We start from the raw sequence: 18,511 nt of genomic DNA, 5'->3' as shown, positions 1-18,511 counted from the left end.
ACAGATGCAAACTGAAGCCATTAAAGCTTTGCAAGTGTAGGTTCAAATTTTAAATAAATGTGATCATAATAACAACGACAACTTCTAATCATTGCCTTCTTTGTCCAGCAGGATTTCTCAGAAATATTAAAAGATAATGAAAAGAAAATGAAGAGGCAAGCCATCTGTCCTCCACTCACCAATTTCAATAGATAAAAAACTAAAAAGTTTATTTCCAGCATCTTTCATTGTACTAGTATCCCAGTCCTAAAAATAAACTTTTTTACTTCTTCACAAATACTGCTAAGTGAATAAATTGCTTTCAGAGCAATATGATGAAATATCTATTTGTACCTTGTACTTTATTGGCATGCCATAACTGTAAGTTATTTTGTTTGCTTTCTTAAATTTTGGAAAATGTTCAAAATTGTGACTTGTCTTTAGTTGGGAGATTAGCACCTAGTTGTATGAGCTAGTATGTTAACATTCTAGAAAATCCATAAACAAACTAAATTCAGATGGTAATCCAGGGATTAGATGCCTATTGTTCATCCTGTTAAATAATCTGTACAGGATTGAATTTCTGAAACTTTTTCTATAGGGTCATGGTAATGATACAGTAGTAGACTTCCTATAAACTTTTTCTCTAGTCAAATATACAACAGCATTAAACATTCATCAGATTTATATTGTGAATACAAAAGTAAACTGATAAACATAAAATTCAGTTTAGGATTAATATTAGTCAATTAAAAAATGTTGATTAGTACTACCTCTAAATTTTTCAGGGTTGATTTGCACAGTTCAGCTGAATTATATCATGTCCTGAAAATGTTTACTGGAAACTTGAAATTTTGTCTGTTTTCAATAGCATAAGTTTCAGAAATTAAGAAAGACATAGCATGATGAAGGCCATTTTAATGTAATTATATTTATTAATGTGCCACATTTTAAGAATGAATTGTAACTCATCTGTTGTTCAATTTCCAGAAAGTAAATATTATGATAATTTCCATTTGAGTTTCCAATTTAGAAATAGAATATAAACAAAAATCAAGGACTTAGTAAAATATATTATAATATACTAACTATACTAATTGGATGTTTTAATATGTCTCAATAAAAATCTATGTGAATAAAAGCAATGCTACATTGAACACATAAAAAAAACCTCACAAATAATCTAAATGTACTTTGAATGAGCTACTAAATTGTTCATACCTAAAGAATATTTAAACTTTTCAATGCTATTTAGCCACATTGATTTATTATAAGTTCTAATGAATGTTTATTGTGGTCAACATTATTGAATTATTTGACCTTTTGCATTAAAATTAATTTTAAAAAACATCAAAGTTAATGAAAAATACATTAAATTTGTGGTAATTATCTCATATTAATGGCATTAGTTGTTTAAGTACACTAAATTTCACACAGACTCAAAGATAAACTTATTAATTACCATATGGAATTTGTCAGGACTACTAAATTTGAACACCCCCTTCAAATTGATCAAATTCTATCAAGCTTCTAATACTGCTTGCAATATTATTGAAACACTCAGCTTAACTGTAAAGAGTAAGTGAAAAAAAAAGCAGCAGTCTGGTTACTGATGTATAATAAATCCCAGGGTTAGGGCAGAATATGAAGGTGACAAGACATATTAAATACAAATAACTCATATTGACCTATCTTATCTCTCTATATGTTCCCTCCAGCTTCTGATAAATACTGAAGTAAAGCTACCTTCTTAAGAAATATGTTGTGATAACTTAGGTTTACTGTCAACACTAAGAGTTAAAGTGTGAAAATATTATGCTGCAGTAATGTTTTAATGACAAATAAAAGTACCAGTACACTTATGATCATTGTGTTTAAGATGTCTGTGTATTTGGTATTTCATAACTAGGTTTACCTTGGTCTTTGCACAGTCATTTAACACTCTTAAACAAAGGACCATTTAACTAGTTTTGAGTCCCATTGCACTAAGATTGACACCTTGACTGTAATTTTCAGTTTGTCTTAACACCAAGCAGGAAGCATTGATTCTATCTTGTATGCTACCCATGCACTCAGCTTCTTTATTATTCAGTCAAAGAAAAAGAGGACAGATGCATTATCTGTGCTCCACAGGGAGGCGATTGACCCGTCCAGCAGGTCCGGTTATTCAGGGTCCCGAAGAGACCTTCATTCTGAAAGTCACAGGGGCTAGAGAGAAAGGAAGCCAAGAGCACAAAGAATGACAAGAGTCAGTCGGAATGGTGTCAAGGCTTCATTGAGGGTTTGGTGCTTACAGCTTATATGGGCTGGGCAGAAAGTGGGAAGCAGGGTGCAGTGGAATTTTTACAGCATCTATGTGACCAGGGAGAGGGTAGCACTGAGGTTACAGATTAACAGCTAGGTAATTGTCCCAGGATATCTTATCTTGTCACCTAGCAGCTAATCTCGGCAGAACCTCATTGTGGTATTCCTCGGAAAGGTCAGGCTCTCACGGATAGGGGTGTAGGTACAGCATTGACCAGTTCTAAGGTGGCTGCTGTGCAGTCATTTTCTTAAGCATGGTTCTCAGGCATGGCTCCCTACAGGCAATTATTTTAGTTGTTTACCCTTAAGTGACAATTGTGCTTTCATTTAATAGAAATACTTGTAACTTTCCTTTGGGTATTACAATAAGACTCTGTGAGCTACCACAGAAATTCCCAGCCAAAAAGTGGCAGTTTTAGTTTAGGAAGATATACATTCTAGTCTGTCTTTTGAGTCATTAAAAAATGGCTATTTATTGTGGATGCTGGTGTATATGGTGGCAAGTTTTTTATTTTTATTTTTTGAATATTTTATGTATTTACATTTCAAATGTTATCCCCTTTCACAGTTTCCTTTCCAGAACTCTCCTATTCCATTTCCTCGTCCCCTGCTTTTATGAGGGTGTTCCCTCTCCCACCTACCACCTCCCACCTGACTGCCTTGGCATTCCCCTACATTGAGAAATGGGACCTTTATAGGAACAAGGGCCTTTCCTCCTATTAATGCAAGACAATGCCATCCTCTGCTATATATAAAGCTTAAACCATGGATCCCCTTATGCCCCATGTGTACTCTTTGGTTTGTGGTTTAGTCCCTGGGAACTTTGGGGGTTCTGGCTGATTGATATTGGTGTTCTTTTTATAGGGTTGCAAACCTCATCAGCTACTTTAGTACTTTCTCTAACTCCTCCATTGGGGTCCACATGCTCAGTCCAATGGGTGGCTGTGAGCCAACCTCTTTATTTGTCAGGCTCTGCCATAGCCTCTCAAGAGACAGCTATAACAGGCTTCTGGAAGCAAACACATACATCAACTTTCTGTTGGTTTGGTGTCTGCATACAGGATGGGTCCCCAGGTAGGGCATTATCTGGATGGCCTTTTCTTCAGTCACTGCTCCACACTTATATCCCATTTTTTCTTTAGATAGGAGCCATTCTGGGTTAAAAATTTGGAGAAGAGTGGTGGTTCCATCCCTCAACCTGGAGCCTTGCCTAACTTCTAGGTATGGTCTTAAGAATTTTTCCCTCTTGGGGGGGGGGGGGCATTTCAAGTAATTTCATCATCCCTGTTGGGTCTTGGGAGCCTCTTGGTTTTCTGGCATCTGGGACCTGCTGGTGGTGGTGGTAACTTTTAAACCTGTGTGGGAATTACCCTATACTCAAAACAACCAATTAATTTAAGAATTCATATGTTATTATAGCAATACACTCATATAAATATGGATATATATTATACTCTGTGTGTCTTTTGTGTCATTCTATATCCTTAGTAGCAACTGAGGAATTAAGAAGAATAATTAAAAAGTAAATAATGAGTGTTCTTAATTTTCAAAAAATTATTACTGGTTTAAGCAAATTATTTTTCCAACTAAGTATACTTTACATCCTCATATTTAAATTATTATTAGAATGACCTATTCACATTTACAATTCTCTAAGAAAGTAATGTAATAATAGTATTTTGAAAGGGAAATAAAATATTTTCTTCACTTCAGATTTGCATGATGTCCCTTCCTCTTGCCTTACTGTTTATCTTCAATACAATTATTTTTGGCATTGCAAAACTTATTCTGTAGTAATTTCTGATGCAATGTGCAATTATTTATCTCAGTGAAGTTAGAACAAAGAATCACTTTGTTACAATTACTTTGGTAGTACTCTAAATATAAAGCAGAACATGCATTATAATTCTATATACCTGACAAGATTTCTGGGTATGATATACATAATATATTTTGCATAATATGATTTAATTTTGTGAAGTTGTTTAATAAAATTAATGGAGGCTTTCCTCATGATACAAGAAGGTAAAGTGATTATTTATACTTTATATGTAACATAGGGTATATTTTATATCCACTTAATCATCACGGTGTCAATGAAAATCTAGAAACCACAAATACAAGAAGACATAATTATTTGTCTTTCTGAGACTGGTTTAATTCATTTAATATGATATTCTTCAGTTGCAGCTATTGATCACTCACAGTCTTTCAGGACTTCCCAATGTCAGGAGTGCTACTTTGAACTTGTGTCTGTTTCCCTGTGAATCATGGATTTGAATAGATTTATACCACATCAAATAATGCATGCACTCCATTCTGAGTCAAATTTTCTTTCCCATATTCTAAGTGATCTTTCTAAAGACTCTAAATTTGTATTTTCTTCTGTTTCTTTAAAAGTATTGTTTACTTCATCAATATAATTTGTAGGTAAGAAGACCACTGATATTGATTCAATTACAGAAGAAGAAAAGAATAATGAATTTATTTTCTTTACTTTTTAAGAATGCAGTTGTCACTAAATGCTGGAACTGATAATTTCTTTTGTTTGTAAAATATTACTTTTGCATATATACTCATATGTGTCTGATTTGGATACAAATATTTATGTTTACTTGTGCAGAGGGACATGTTTATTTTGCGTATCTGAAAAAGGTAGAAAATGACTTTTCTCCATTTTACTACTGAGGCAAAATGTCTCAGTGAAATCTTAAACTCAACAATTCTGGCTAACCTACCTAACCAGCTTGACCTTAAGATGCCCCTTTTTGCCTCCTGAGTGCTAAGTGTTAGCTGTACAGGCAGGTGCCAAACTTATCTAGCTTTTACATAGTTTCTGGTATTTGCACTATGCTTCTCATACTTTATCCACTGAGCCATCTCCATAACTCTAAAAACTTTTAAAATTACAACGGTTAGATGAAACTCATCTTACTTTTGGCATTTCTTTATATGTGTGCACAATTGTGTGTGTAGGTATCTTACTTTTCTGAGAAACATGTATAAATAAGTACATATTCCTGAATTACAATCCACATGGTTGTGTGAAAATGTCTTGGGATGTGACAGACACTTGAAATCCAGCTTCATAAAAGAGTTCATTAGGGTGCTGAGGATTAGTACAACACTTCAACCCTTGGTCCACACACCTTTAAGAAACATTTCAGATGAGAGTCCCTATCTAAGAAGAAAGGGTAATTTGTTGAGCTATCTAGTTTTCATCTTGAATTTAGAAAAGGGGAAATCCAAGAGATAATTCAAACTACCTTCTTTTTCTGCTAAGACTTGTGTCAAATTATATAACATTGTAATATGTTGTAGATTGCCAGTTTGTAATATGAAAGAATTTTGGGGACACTTGGGTTTGATTTTTTAACTTATACTTCTTTTCTAATAAATAGACCCAAACCTATAATTTATGTTAAATGTCTGTTATAATACATAAAATTTGATGACTATAGCTTTGAGTCAAATATTACTTATTACAAATCTTCAAGCTGTTGACTCTGTTGTTGAATTAGGGAAAAGCTGGAGGAAGCTGAAGAGGAGGGCAACCCTGTAAGAGGAGCAGAAATCTCAATTAACTTGAACCCCCGAGACCTCTCAGATACTGGATCACCAACCAGGCAGCATATACCAGCTTATATGAGGCCCCCAACACATATATAGCAGAGAACTATCGGGTTAGGCTTCAGTCAGAGAAGATGCACCTAACCCTGAAGAGTGAAGTCCCTAGAGAGTTAAGAGGTCTGGTTGGGTGGGGACATCCTTGTAGAGACTCTTGGAGGGGGTCCAGGAAGAAGGTAGAGCATGTGGAACAGTTGAAGGGTGAAGCAGGGAGGACATAAAATCTGTATTGTTAAAAAAAAAAAAAGAATGCTTCTAAAATTCTCCCTATAGTCTCATAGTTTTGAATACTTGATTCCCACATCTCTAGCTGGTGGAAATCTTTGGTAAAATTTGAGATATGTAACTTTTGTGGAATGTGGCCTTGAAATATGAAAAGCCTATGACATTATCTTACTTCTCTCTGCCTACTGCTTATGAGTTAAGATGGAATCTCACAGCTAGTACTCTAGTATGTTGCCTGTCTGACTTGCCATCATATCCTTTGCACTTGTGGTCATGAGATCTCACCTCTGAAACTGTGAGCCAAAGATGAAATGTTTCCATTTGTAAGTTGCATTATTCATAGTGGTTTATCTCAGTTATAGAAAAGAAATTAAGACAGAAGTAATTCTAATTACCAATAAAAACAATTAAGTAAATTGTAATTTTAAATTATTTTGTAGGAATTAAATTATGAATCACTATTACTTGCCTAGAATCAAGAAAAAACAATGAAAATTTGAGTTGGCATTTACTTTAAATGGGAACATATTTTTTCCCTGATAAACTTTGTTGCACAATAGAAACAGTATTGAAGAAGTGATCAATTAAAATAGGCCTTAAGCAAATGTTAACTCACATAAATAAGTTGCATTTAATACATGCCTGTAGGTATATAAAGTTAGACAAATTTTCCATCTTCTGATAGAAGAGACAAGATTTAATTTCTTCCCACTAACTTTTACTTGCTTGACAGGAATATTTTACGGCATAGAAATTTGGTTTGGGGAAACAGGAAAAGGAAAGAGAAAGGTTGGAGATAAAGGTATAAGAGTGACCAAATTTGCTCTCATATTTCCCATAGTTTAGCAACAAGGAATATCCACTGTAATTGGAATGGGAGTTTTGCCTTATAGCCTTCTTAGTTAATGAAATCCTTTGGATGAGCTAAAGTCCTGTCATCCTGATGTACAATGATGGTATTTATAAAAGGAAATGTCCTTTCTGTCAAAATTTGCATTGAACTAGCTTCAATTCACAACAGTGCTTAGTAGTTCTTTGTGATACTTTCTCTGCCTTTGCCAAATTTTAATTACGTACAAGTCTGCTCAGGAAAAGAGAAGCATTTTTCTACATTTAGTGGTAAGAGTCAGCCTCATTGCCTAGGGACCGGGCTGCATTCTGCAAACACAAATCTTCGTAATTTAAAAAAGCTAGTCTGAAATCATCAACATAAAGGATCATAAAAAAGAATAAAAATATCCTGTAAAGACTGTGAAATAATGTTATTTTGCTGGGATCTGAGCACCTCATTGTTAATCTGAACTCTGTTAAACTCTTTTGAGCATAAAGGACTAATATGTGTTGCTGAATATAATGTGACATACTATGCCTTTGGGGCAACAAAAGACAGTGGTATGAAACAGCCTTAGATCATTAACACTGGCTGGGAATATCCTGAAATCAAGATAGGATGTGAGAGTGAGTCTGAGGAATAGAAATAGGGGTTATAGTTCAAAGTTTTCATGAAAGAAGTCCTGAGTAGTCAATGATTCAGTCACATACTATAATTCCTTTACTTTTGTTTTAAAGAAAACATGTTTTGTATAGTTATCTCAGCATTTACCTTTATAATGTATTTTTTTCTCTGTAGAATGGTAATAAACTAGCAAATGGTAAGTTGTCTTTCTTATAACAATGTCATTTAAAATAATGCTTGCTTTGGAAGTAGGTAGAGGTACAAGTACCTCCAGGGAACCCTTTATTTTTTCAAGGAAGTCAATAAATAGCATCAAGATGTTAACAAGGATGTGGGCTTTTCCCCTATTGTAAACAACAGGACAAATATTACATCAAGGGGAGTTCTATGTTGTATTTAAAATAATGGAAAATGAAACTGAATTCTACTCAATATTCAACAGTGGGGAGATGGAACTAGAAGAGTTCACCTCTAGTAGATAGATAGGGTCTCCAGTGGAAGAGCAGTGTCTTCAACCTAACTTTGAAAATTTTGACCCAGAATTGTTGCTGACTAAAATAAATATAGGGACAAAAAATGAAACAAAGACTGAAGGAAAGAACATCCAGTGATGTGCCCAATATGAGATTTATCACATAGGTGTACACCGCACCAATACTGCTACTGATATCATGGGCTTGCAGGCAGAAGGCTGACATGGCTGCCTCTGAGGAACTTTACCAGCATCCTTCTGAGATAGATGCTGATATTTACATTCAACATTTATATTACAGATGAGTTAGGAGAAAGATTGGAGAAGCTGAAGGGACTGAAAAACCCACAGGAAGACCAAGTGTATCAACTAACCTGGACCCAGGGAGCTCTCAGTGACCAAGCCACCAATCAAACAGTGTACAGGGCCTGGTCCAGGTCCCTGGGCTATTGTAACAGAGGACTGCCTTGACCAGCTTCTTGTAGAGCCTTGATGGTCTAGGAAGAGGTATGCATGAGCTAAAGGTAATTGGAGGTTTGGGCAGTGAATGTAGGAGGCACCCTCTCAGAGGCAAAGAAAAGGAAAGATGATGTGAAGAAATTCTTGAAGGAAAGGTCAGCAAGAAGAGCAACATCGAGAATGTAAATAAATGAAACAAGAAAGAAAAGTAAAATGAGAGCTATTATATTTTTGTGTTTGCTTTTATAATGGGTTTATTTTTTATTGGATATTTTATATATTCACATTTTAAATGCTATCCTCTTTCACAGGTTCTTCTCTTTAAGTAAACCCCTTATTCCATCCTCCCCTTCCCCTGATTCTATGAGGATGTTCATCCAACCAGGTACCCATTCCTGCATTCCCACCCTGGCGTTTCCCTACATTGAGGCCTCAAGCCTTTCCAAGGCAAAAGGCCTCTTCTCCCATTGATGTCCAACAGAGCCATCCTCTGATACATATGAAACTGGAGCCATGGGTATTTCCATGTGTACTGTTTTGTTTGTAGTCTACTCTCTGGGAGCTCTGAAGGGTCTATTTTGTTGATACTGTTGTTCTTCCTATGGAATTACAAACTAATTCAGCCCCTTCAGTTCTTTCTCTATTTCCTCTGCTGGGGACTCCATGTTCAGTCCAATGGTTGGCTGCAAGCATTTATCTTTGTACTTGTCAGGCTCTGGCAGAGTATCTCAGGAGACGGTTGAATCAGATTTCTGTCAGCAAGCACTGCTTGACATCCACAATAGTGTCTTAAATTGTTGTCTTTAAGATGGGATAGATCCCCAGGTGGAACAGTCTCTGATAGCTTTTTCTTCAGTTTCTGCTTCAAACTTTGTCTCTGTATTTCCTCATGAGAGTATTTTTTCTCCCTCCTAAGAAGCACTGAAGCATACACATTTTGGACTTTCTTCTCCCTGAGATTTATATGGTCTGTGAATTTTTTCTTGGGTATTCCAAGCTTTTGGGCTAGTATCTGCTTATCAGTGAGTGCATACCATGTATGTTCTTTTGTGACTGGGTTACCTCATTCACGATGATCTTTTCTAGTTCCATTCATTTGCTTAAGAATTTTATGAAATCACTGTTTTTGGTAGCTGAGTAGTATTCCATTGGGTAAATGTACCTCATTTTCTGTATCTATTCTTCCATAGAAGAACATCTGGGTTCATTTCAGCTTCTGGCTATTATAAATAAGGTTGCTATGAACATAGTGGAACATGTGTATTTGTTATGTTTTAGAGGATCTTTGGGTATATGCCCAGGAGTGATACACCTGGGTTTTCAGGTAGTACTCTGTCCAGTTATCTGAGAACCTCTAGACTGATTTCCAGAGTGATTGAACTAGCTTGAAATCCCACCAACAATGGAGGAGTGTTCTTTCTTTCTCTACATCCTTGCCAACATCTGCTGTGACCTGAGGTTTTGATCGCAGTCATTCTGACTGGTGTGAGGTAGAATCTCAGTGTTGTTTTTATTTGCTTTTCCCTGATCATTAAGGTTGTTGAACATTTATTTAGGTGCTTCTCAACCATTCAATATTTCTCAGTTTAGAATTATTTGTTTAGCCCTTTATCCCATTTTAATAGGGTATTTTGTTCTCTGGAGTCTAACTTCTTGAGTTCTTTGTATATATATTGGACATTAGCCCTCTATTCATTGTAGGATTGGTAAAGACCTTTTCCCAATCTGGTGTTTGTCATTTGTCCTAGTGACAGTATCTTTTGCCTTACAGGAAAGAGAGAAGTCAAAATATCATGATTTGCAGATGATATGGTAATATACTTAAGTGAACCCATATTTCCATCAGAGTACTCCTAAACCTATTAAACAACTTCAACATACTGGGTGAATATAACATTAAATCGAAGAATTTGGTAGCGTTCTTCTTCTCAAATGAAGAGCAGGCTGAGACAAAAATTACAGAATTGACACAATTCACAATAATCATAAATAATATAAAATACCTTGGTGTGACTAGAATCAATCAAGTGAAAGATCTACATGACAAGAAATTCAAGTCTCTGAAGAAAAAATTATAAGTCCTCAGAAGATGGAAAGATCTCACAGGATTATGGATTGGCAAAATTAATATTGTAAAAATGACCATCTTGCTGAAAGCAATCTACAGATTCAATTCAATTCCCATAAAAATTCTAAATCAATTTTTCATATAAGGAACAATTTGCAAATTAATTTGAAATAACAAAAATCCAAGATAGTGAAAATTATTCTCAACAATAAAAGAACTTCTGGGGAAATCACCATTGCTGACCTCAAGTTCTATTATAGAACCATAGTGATTAAATCTGCCTGGTATTGGTACAGATATAGGCAGGTAGATCAATGGAATAGAATTGAAGACCCAGAAATGATTGCACAGACCTATGGTCACTAGATCTTTGACAAAGGATCTAAATCTTTCCAGTGGAAACAAAGACAGCATTTTCAACAAACGGTACATAAATATCAAATTAAAGAAATATATTGGCCACTACTCATAACTATGTGCTAGTGCCTCATTGCCCTATGGATTGCCAAATGAGCCAATAATCAAAATAGTATTTGGTTTCCAAAAATGTTCATGAACACTTTATCTGTTTCTGTAGTCCTACACTTTAAATTGTTAAAGTGCATACAACACTCTATCACAGATTGGAGAATGATGGACCAGATGATAATTAACCTAGAATTTTTTTCTGGATTACCATATAGAAGTTGGTTAACGTCATCAGTAAAAAGTACAGAGTCAAGAAATATGTAAGAGAACTGTCAGTAACCTAGTATAGTAGTTTGTGTTAAATGTGCTTGGGAATTCAGGTTGAAGCATTGTTTTTGGATTCCATGCTATGTAGTCAGCTAAGTCCTGGGTGGTGATATGATTCAACCTGACAATCTGAATCATAACTCTAGACCTCACAAGATAGCATGGGAGAAGCAACTCCTTACAGTCATCCACTGACTTCTATATGTACTGGCATCAGCATGCTTCCCCAGTATGTGACTCTATCTTTCTCGATCTGACTTTCTCTGTCCCTCCCTCCCTCCCTCCTCCCTCCCTCCTCCCTCCCTCCCTTCCCCCTCTCTCTTCATATCTCTCTCTCTCTCTCTCTCTCTCTCTCTCTCTCTCTCTCTCTCTCTCTGTCTGTCTCTCTCTCTCTTACACATACACACACAAACATGCACACACAAACACACATACACCTACAAGTAAATAAATAAATGTAAAAAATAAATATTGATAGTTAAGTCTAAATCTTTCATATTTGATACGTAGTGGTTTTTAAGTTCTTTTGTCTTAGAGATATTTATGGAAAAAAAACACATGTCTCAGGAAATGGTGTTTTCTATGCTATTGATTTTAGACTTCCTTTAGTAATTGTGATGCATAATTTAGAGAATTGACATAGCTCTTTTGAGCTCACATAGGGAGGTATAAGAACTATGCTGTTCATTTAACTGTCTATGCTTCTTCCTAAGTTAATTGCAGTCAAATTTCTCTTTGTATCACTGTTGTATTTCGTTTGGCTGTAGTTGATTTAAATAAATCTTGGATTTATATAAAGTAGCCTAACTTCTAACAAGCTGTGGAAGATTTTGCCCAGGAAATCATGATTTTCTGTACCCTCCAGGTGTGAAGAAAAATTCTTTTAGGGAAATTTAGCTGGCTTCTACTATTTTAAGTGCTCTGTTCAAATGATTTAAAATGCTTGCTAAATTAACCATGGCATGTTGGTTATAACAGTCTTGTCCATGCTAATTTGTAGGTAGTCATTCATTTTTATTTTAGTGCTGATTGTAATCATGACTTACCAGTGCTCTGTTGTATCTAAAGCAGTTTGACCCTGTTCATTTGGAGAAGCAGCAAATGCCTGTGTATTTGACAGTCAGTCTTTAGTGATCTGCTATTGGCAAGGTAATGCCATATGTTAATTACTGATTTTAGTTTGTATCAGTAGAAAAGCAACTTTTCTTTCCTTCTTTAATACAATTTTTTCAGATATTTACTTTTATTATATTAATAAAGGTGTTCTTGACTCTGCCTTTGGATGTAATTTAAATTTGTAACATGTAAGTTTTAAATACATTTGGGCACTGTGTTTTTGAAAAAATATCACCCAGTAAGCCAGTGAGCAGGTAATGCATTAGTGTAGATCTCTTGATCTAATTCACTCTCTTTTGGTATGAAAATAATTTGTCACAGCTAAGTTAATGTTAAAAAAAAAAGGCCTATCAGTTTGTGTATTCAATAGGTCTAAAGGTCTTAAATGTAAGTCACCACTTAGGGTTTACTTAACAAAAACCATTTATAGAATTTAGTCTTTGAAGTTATTTAAGAAGAGCCTTCCTTAATGTTATGCAAGTATTCAATCACAGTTGCTGTAAGATTAATGTTTCTTCTTCCTTATTATTTGTCACCTGTGATTCTTCTGTTCCTTACGCCTACTCACGTTGCTTCTAATCAAGTGTCTTACTTCTGTTATATTGTTGTGGTGACACATATTGACCAAGACAACTTATAAAAAAAAGCATTTATTTAGGGGCTTGTTCACAGATTCAGAGGGTTAGCCATGGTGGAGAGTGTGGCAGCACACAAAGAAGCATGGTGTGAACTGGTAGCTGAGAGCTTAAACCTGATCTATAATTTTCACACATACTCACACCCACACATGCCCGCCCATATATATATATATATATATATATATATATATATATAGATAGATAGATAGATAGATAGATAGAGAGAGAGAGAGAGAGAGAGAGAGAGAGAATTAATATGGGCATGTCTCTTGAGTAAATTGAGCCATAAAAAGTAAGACTCTAAAAAATAATTGAAAATGAAACCTTCATGTTTTCACACTTTCTTTTCTTTTTTTTTCTTTTCTTTTCTTTTCTTTTATTTTTTTAAGTTGGGCTGCTTTTGTGTTTTTTTTTAACAACTTTATTTTACAAAACAAAGATAAATGTACAGATTTTAAGCACTGTTTGCATAAAATTATACAATACATTTTTGTCAGTACTTTTTTCAGATTTTAAAATAATTTTTACATAGAACTGTATGAATATATTTTTAGTCAGTACTTGATTTTTTAAAGGTTTGATAGTATGCATTGAAAACTTAATAGTTACAATGAGCATAAAGTACATGTAAAACAAAATGTAACATGGAAATAGTCAAAGTTTCTTGTTGTATAGAGATTTTTTTGTTTTGTTTTGTTTTGTTTTCTTTATTTCTTGGACTTCATACAGTCTGTGAGTTGTTTCTGGGGCAGTGCGAGCCTCTGGGGTTAGCATCCCATTATCAGTGACTGCATATTATGTCTGTTCTTTTGTGACTGGGTTAGATGCAGGCATTTTCTTAAGAATTTGGTCAAGTCATTGTTTCTGGTGGCTGAGTAGTATTCCATTGTGTAAATGTACCACGATTTTTGTATCCATTCATCTTCTGAAGGACATCTGGGTTCTTTTCAGCTTCTGGCTATTAAAAATAGAGCTGCTATGAACATTATGGTGCATATATCTTTGTTGTGTACTAAGATGTCTCTGGGGTATATGCCCAGAAGTGGAATAGCTGGGTCTTCAGGTAGTATTATGTCCAATTTTCTGAGGTATCGCCAGACTGATTTCCAGAGTGGTTGTATTAGTTTGCCAATGACATGATTGTGTACTTAAGTGACCCCAAAAATTCCACGAGAGAACTCCTACAACTGATAAACAAGTTCAGCAAAGTGGCTGGATAGAAAATCAACTCAAACAAATCAGTAGCCTTCCTATATTCAAAGGACAAACATGTGAAGAAAGAAATTATTAAAAAGGTACCCTTCACAATTGTCACAAAAACTATGAAATACCTTGGTGTGACTCTAACTAAGCAAGTGAAGAACCTGTACGACAAGAACTTCAAACCTCTAAAGAAGGAAATTGAGGAGGATCTCAGAAAATGGAAAGATCTCCCATGCTCATAGATTGGAAAGATCAACATTTTAAAAATGGCCATCCTACCAAAAGCAATCTACAGATTCAATGTAATCCCCATCAAAATTCCAACACAGTTCTTCATGGAATTGGAAAGATCAATGTGCAATTTCGTATGGAACAACAAATGACCTAGAATAGTGAAATCCATCCTCAACAACAAGAAAACATCTGCGGGAATCACTATCCCTGACCTCAAGCTATATTACAAGGCAATTGTGCTGAAAACTGCATGGTGCTGGTACAGAAATAGGCATGTGGATCAATGGAATAGAATAGAAGATCCAGAAATGAGCCCTCACATATCTGTTCACCTAATTTTTGACAAAGGAGCTGTAAACATTCAATGAAAAAAGCAGAGCCTATTCAACAAATGGTGCTGGTCCAACTGGCACTCAACATGCAAAAGAATGAAACTAGACCCTTTCTTATCTCCTTGTACAAAGCTCAAGTGTAAGTGGATCAAAGATCTCCACTTTAAACCAGATACACTGAAACTATTAGATGAGAAAGTAGGGAAAACTTTAGAACATATAGGCAGAGGAGAAAATTTTCTGAACAAAACACCAATGGCTCAAGCTCTAAGGTCAAAGATTAACAAATGGGACTTAATGAGAATGCAAAGTTTCTGTAAGGCTAAGGACATTGTCAAGAAAACAAAAGGGCAGACAACAGAATGGGAAAATATCTTTACCAACTCCACATCAGATAGAGGCCTAATATCCAAGGTATACAAAGAACTCAAAAAGCTAGACATCGGAGAATCAAATAACCCTATTAAAAATGGTGTACAGAGCTAAACAAAACGTTCTCAGTTGAGGAATATCGAATGGCTGAGAAATATTTGAGGAAGTGCTTGACATCTTTAGCCATCAGAGAAATGCAAATCAAAACAACCCTGAGATTCCACCTCACACCAGTCAGATTGGCCAAGATCCAAAACTCAGATGACAACAGATGCTGGCGAGGTTGCGGAGAAAGATGTTTTCACACTTAAACAAGAGAAAACGACCTTAGAGTAAAAGAAAAAGATGCATTTTAGTAGGTGTAAGCTGATAGGGGTGCTGTGTAGGTTCCAAATATAGATCACTTAGCTTTCTAATTCTTCTGCTAACTTACTAGAGCATATTATCTTCTAAGTATAGAAGTGTTTAGTATCCAATATAGGAGATTTGTTATGAGTCTTACATATCTGTACATGTGTAAAAATTATATTTTTTTCTTTTCTAGAACCTTATCATTGACAATGAGAGGTAGACTAAAAGGTTATATATTAAACATATACACTTATAACATAAGAAGAATAGGTGAAATACAATTTTCTGTGTTTTGTGCATTTTAGGCTAGTAACAAGCTACACTCAAGTACCAGTACAAAATATTAAAGATCTTCTTTTCTTATGGTATATAAACAGTCAACTAAATGTGTGGCAGTGGATGAAAGCAAAACCACAAAATTACTTTTATATAGTAGGTTTAGGAATTGTAGCTATATTCTTGGAAATAACAAGTTGACCATTACTTCAAACTCTGAGAGCTCTTGGGGAAGCGCTAGCAGACTTATTGGCATAATATAATGCACAATGGAGAAGTCACTTTTAAAACAGGACCAGGGTCAATGAGATAGTTAAGTTAGTGAAATAAACGTGCATCTAAAGTTGAAATGCAATCTGTGTTCAGTGACTATGACTCACACAGTATAAAGAATAAATTGACTCTTTTTTCCTCAAAATTTATGGTTTTTATTCATATTGCATCTCAGTCACAGCCTCCTCCCTCTTCTCTCAATACTGCCCTTACAGAATTCTCCCTTCACCTCAGTGAAGGGGACCCCTTAACTTTGGGTACTACCCCACCCTAGGACATATAATACCAGCAGAGCTAAGGGCATCCTTTTAGGACTGATAGGCCTGTGTATTGGAGGCAATTTGTGGAGATCTCTGTGCAGCCAGGTGGGAGGGTTCAAGCAAAGGGGAAAGGACAAGAACAGGGAAAGGAAATGGCCTTAGCCACCTCTTCTGCTGGTCCTGCTGCGACTGCTGCCCCAGCCACTGTTGTCACTGTTCTTATTCTTAGAGGCCACACTGAGCTGTTCCAGGTTTGGGGAGTTGCCCTTGCATTATTATGGCCACAAATCTCTCTGGAAGAGGGCTGCATCTACAGGACAGAGGCCTGGGACCAGAAGCAGGCAAAGTTCCTACCATCACTTCTGGGTCCCCAGGGCATCTAGCCTTAGTTTAACCTCACAAGGCTTCCTTTTATGATCCACTACCCTGAATATCCTCTCCCACTGAGACCCAATCAGACAGTCCAGATAGGGCAAGGGGGTCAATGGCTGGCAACAGAGTCAGAGACAGGTCTTACTCTACTTGAAAGGGGACTCATATGAATCTTAAGCTGCAGATACATTACAAATGTGGAGGTTGGGCTTTATCTAGCCTCTGAATGCTATTTGGTTGTGGTTTAGTGCTTATGACCCCCCTCCATGGGCTCAGGTTAATTGACCCTGTAGATCTTCTCACAGTGTCCTTGACCCTGAGGGCTCTTTCAGTTCTATTCCCCACTCTTCCACTAGATTCCCAGAGCTCTGCCTGATGTTTGGCTATGGGTCTCTGTATTTGTTTTTATCCAATACTGGCTACAGGAAGTGTAGGGTTCAGTCTCTATATTCCCCTCTGGAAGGAATCTCCGTGACGGTCATTCCTATAGATTCATTCTAGCCTCTCCAATCCCAGCTCTCCAGCTGGTCCCAGAGATGCTCCCCTGTCGATTTCCATTCTCTCTGCCAGCAGACACAGACCCCTTCCACACACTTGATCATCCTTTTTCCCCTCTTTACCCCCTCTCTTACTCAGCTCCCTCTCTTCATCCACCTCAGAAGACTATATTCTTTCCATTTCTGAGTGAAACTCACAAATCCTCCCTTGGACCCTCTTTATTACCCAGTGTCTTTGAGTCTGTGGATTGTAGCACAGTTATTTTATACTTTATTCTATACTTTACAGAATTATAAGTGGATATATATACATATATATATGTATATATATATATATAGACATGTGTATATATACATATATATATGTATATATATATGTATAAAAACAAACATATATATATATATATATATTTATATATGCTATCCTGGTTTTGGGTTACCTCACTTGAAATGATATTATTAATTCCCATTCATGGTGTCTTTGTTTTTAAGAGCTGAATAGTAGTCCATTAAGTCTATGCGCTATATTTTCTATAGTAATTCTTTGGTTAAGGGACATCTGCTGTTTCCACCTTCTGGTTATTTCAAGAAAAGCTGTTATGAACATGCTAAACTAGCATCTCAATCTGTATCAGTAAGACTCTGGCAGAACTCCTCAGGAGACATCCATATCAGACTCCCACCAGCAAGAACTTCATGGCATCAGCAATAGTAACTGAGTGGTGGCAGAATATGGGATGGATACCCAGGTTTGGCAGTCACTGGATGTCCTTTCCTTCAGTCTCTGCTACACTCTTTGTCCTGTATTTTCTCCCATAAATATTTTCCCCCTTCTAAGAAGAACTGAAGCATCCACATTTTGGTCTTCTTCTTGAGCTTCATCTTGCTTTTATTATGTTTATGTATGTGCCATGAATTCTTTATATCTCCAAGACTTTTAACATGAAGGGGTGTTGTATTTTTTCAAAGGCCTTTTCAGCACCTAAGGAGATAATTGTGTGGCTTTTTCCTTACCTTTGTTTATATAATATATTATGTTGATGCAGCTTTATTTATTGAATAGTTCCTGAATCTCCCTCTGTGGGATGAAGTCTACTTCATCCTGGTGAATAAAAATTTTGATGTTTCCTTGGAATCAGTTTGCCATATTTTATAGAGTATTTTGCATCTATATTCATAAACAAAATTGGTCTGAAGTTCTCTTCATTTGTTGGGTCTTTGTGTGGTTTCAACATCAGAGTAACTGCGGTTTCATAGAATGA

This window comes from Micromys minutus, assembly GCF_963924665.1.
Source record: "Micromys minutus genome assembly, chromosome: X".
Lineage (NCBI taxonomy): Eukaryota > Metazoa > Chordata > Mammalia > Rodentia > Muridae > Micromys > Micromys minutus.
This window is presented reverse-complemented; position numbering follows the sequence as displayed.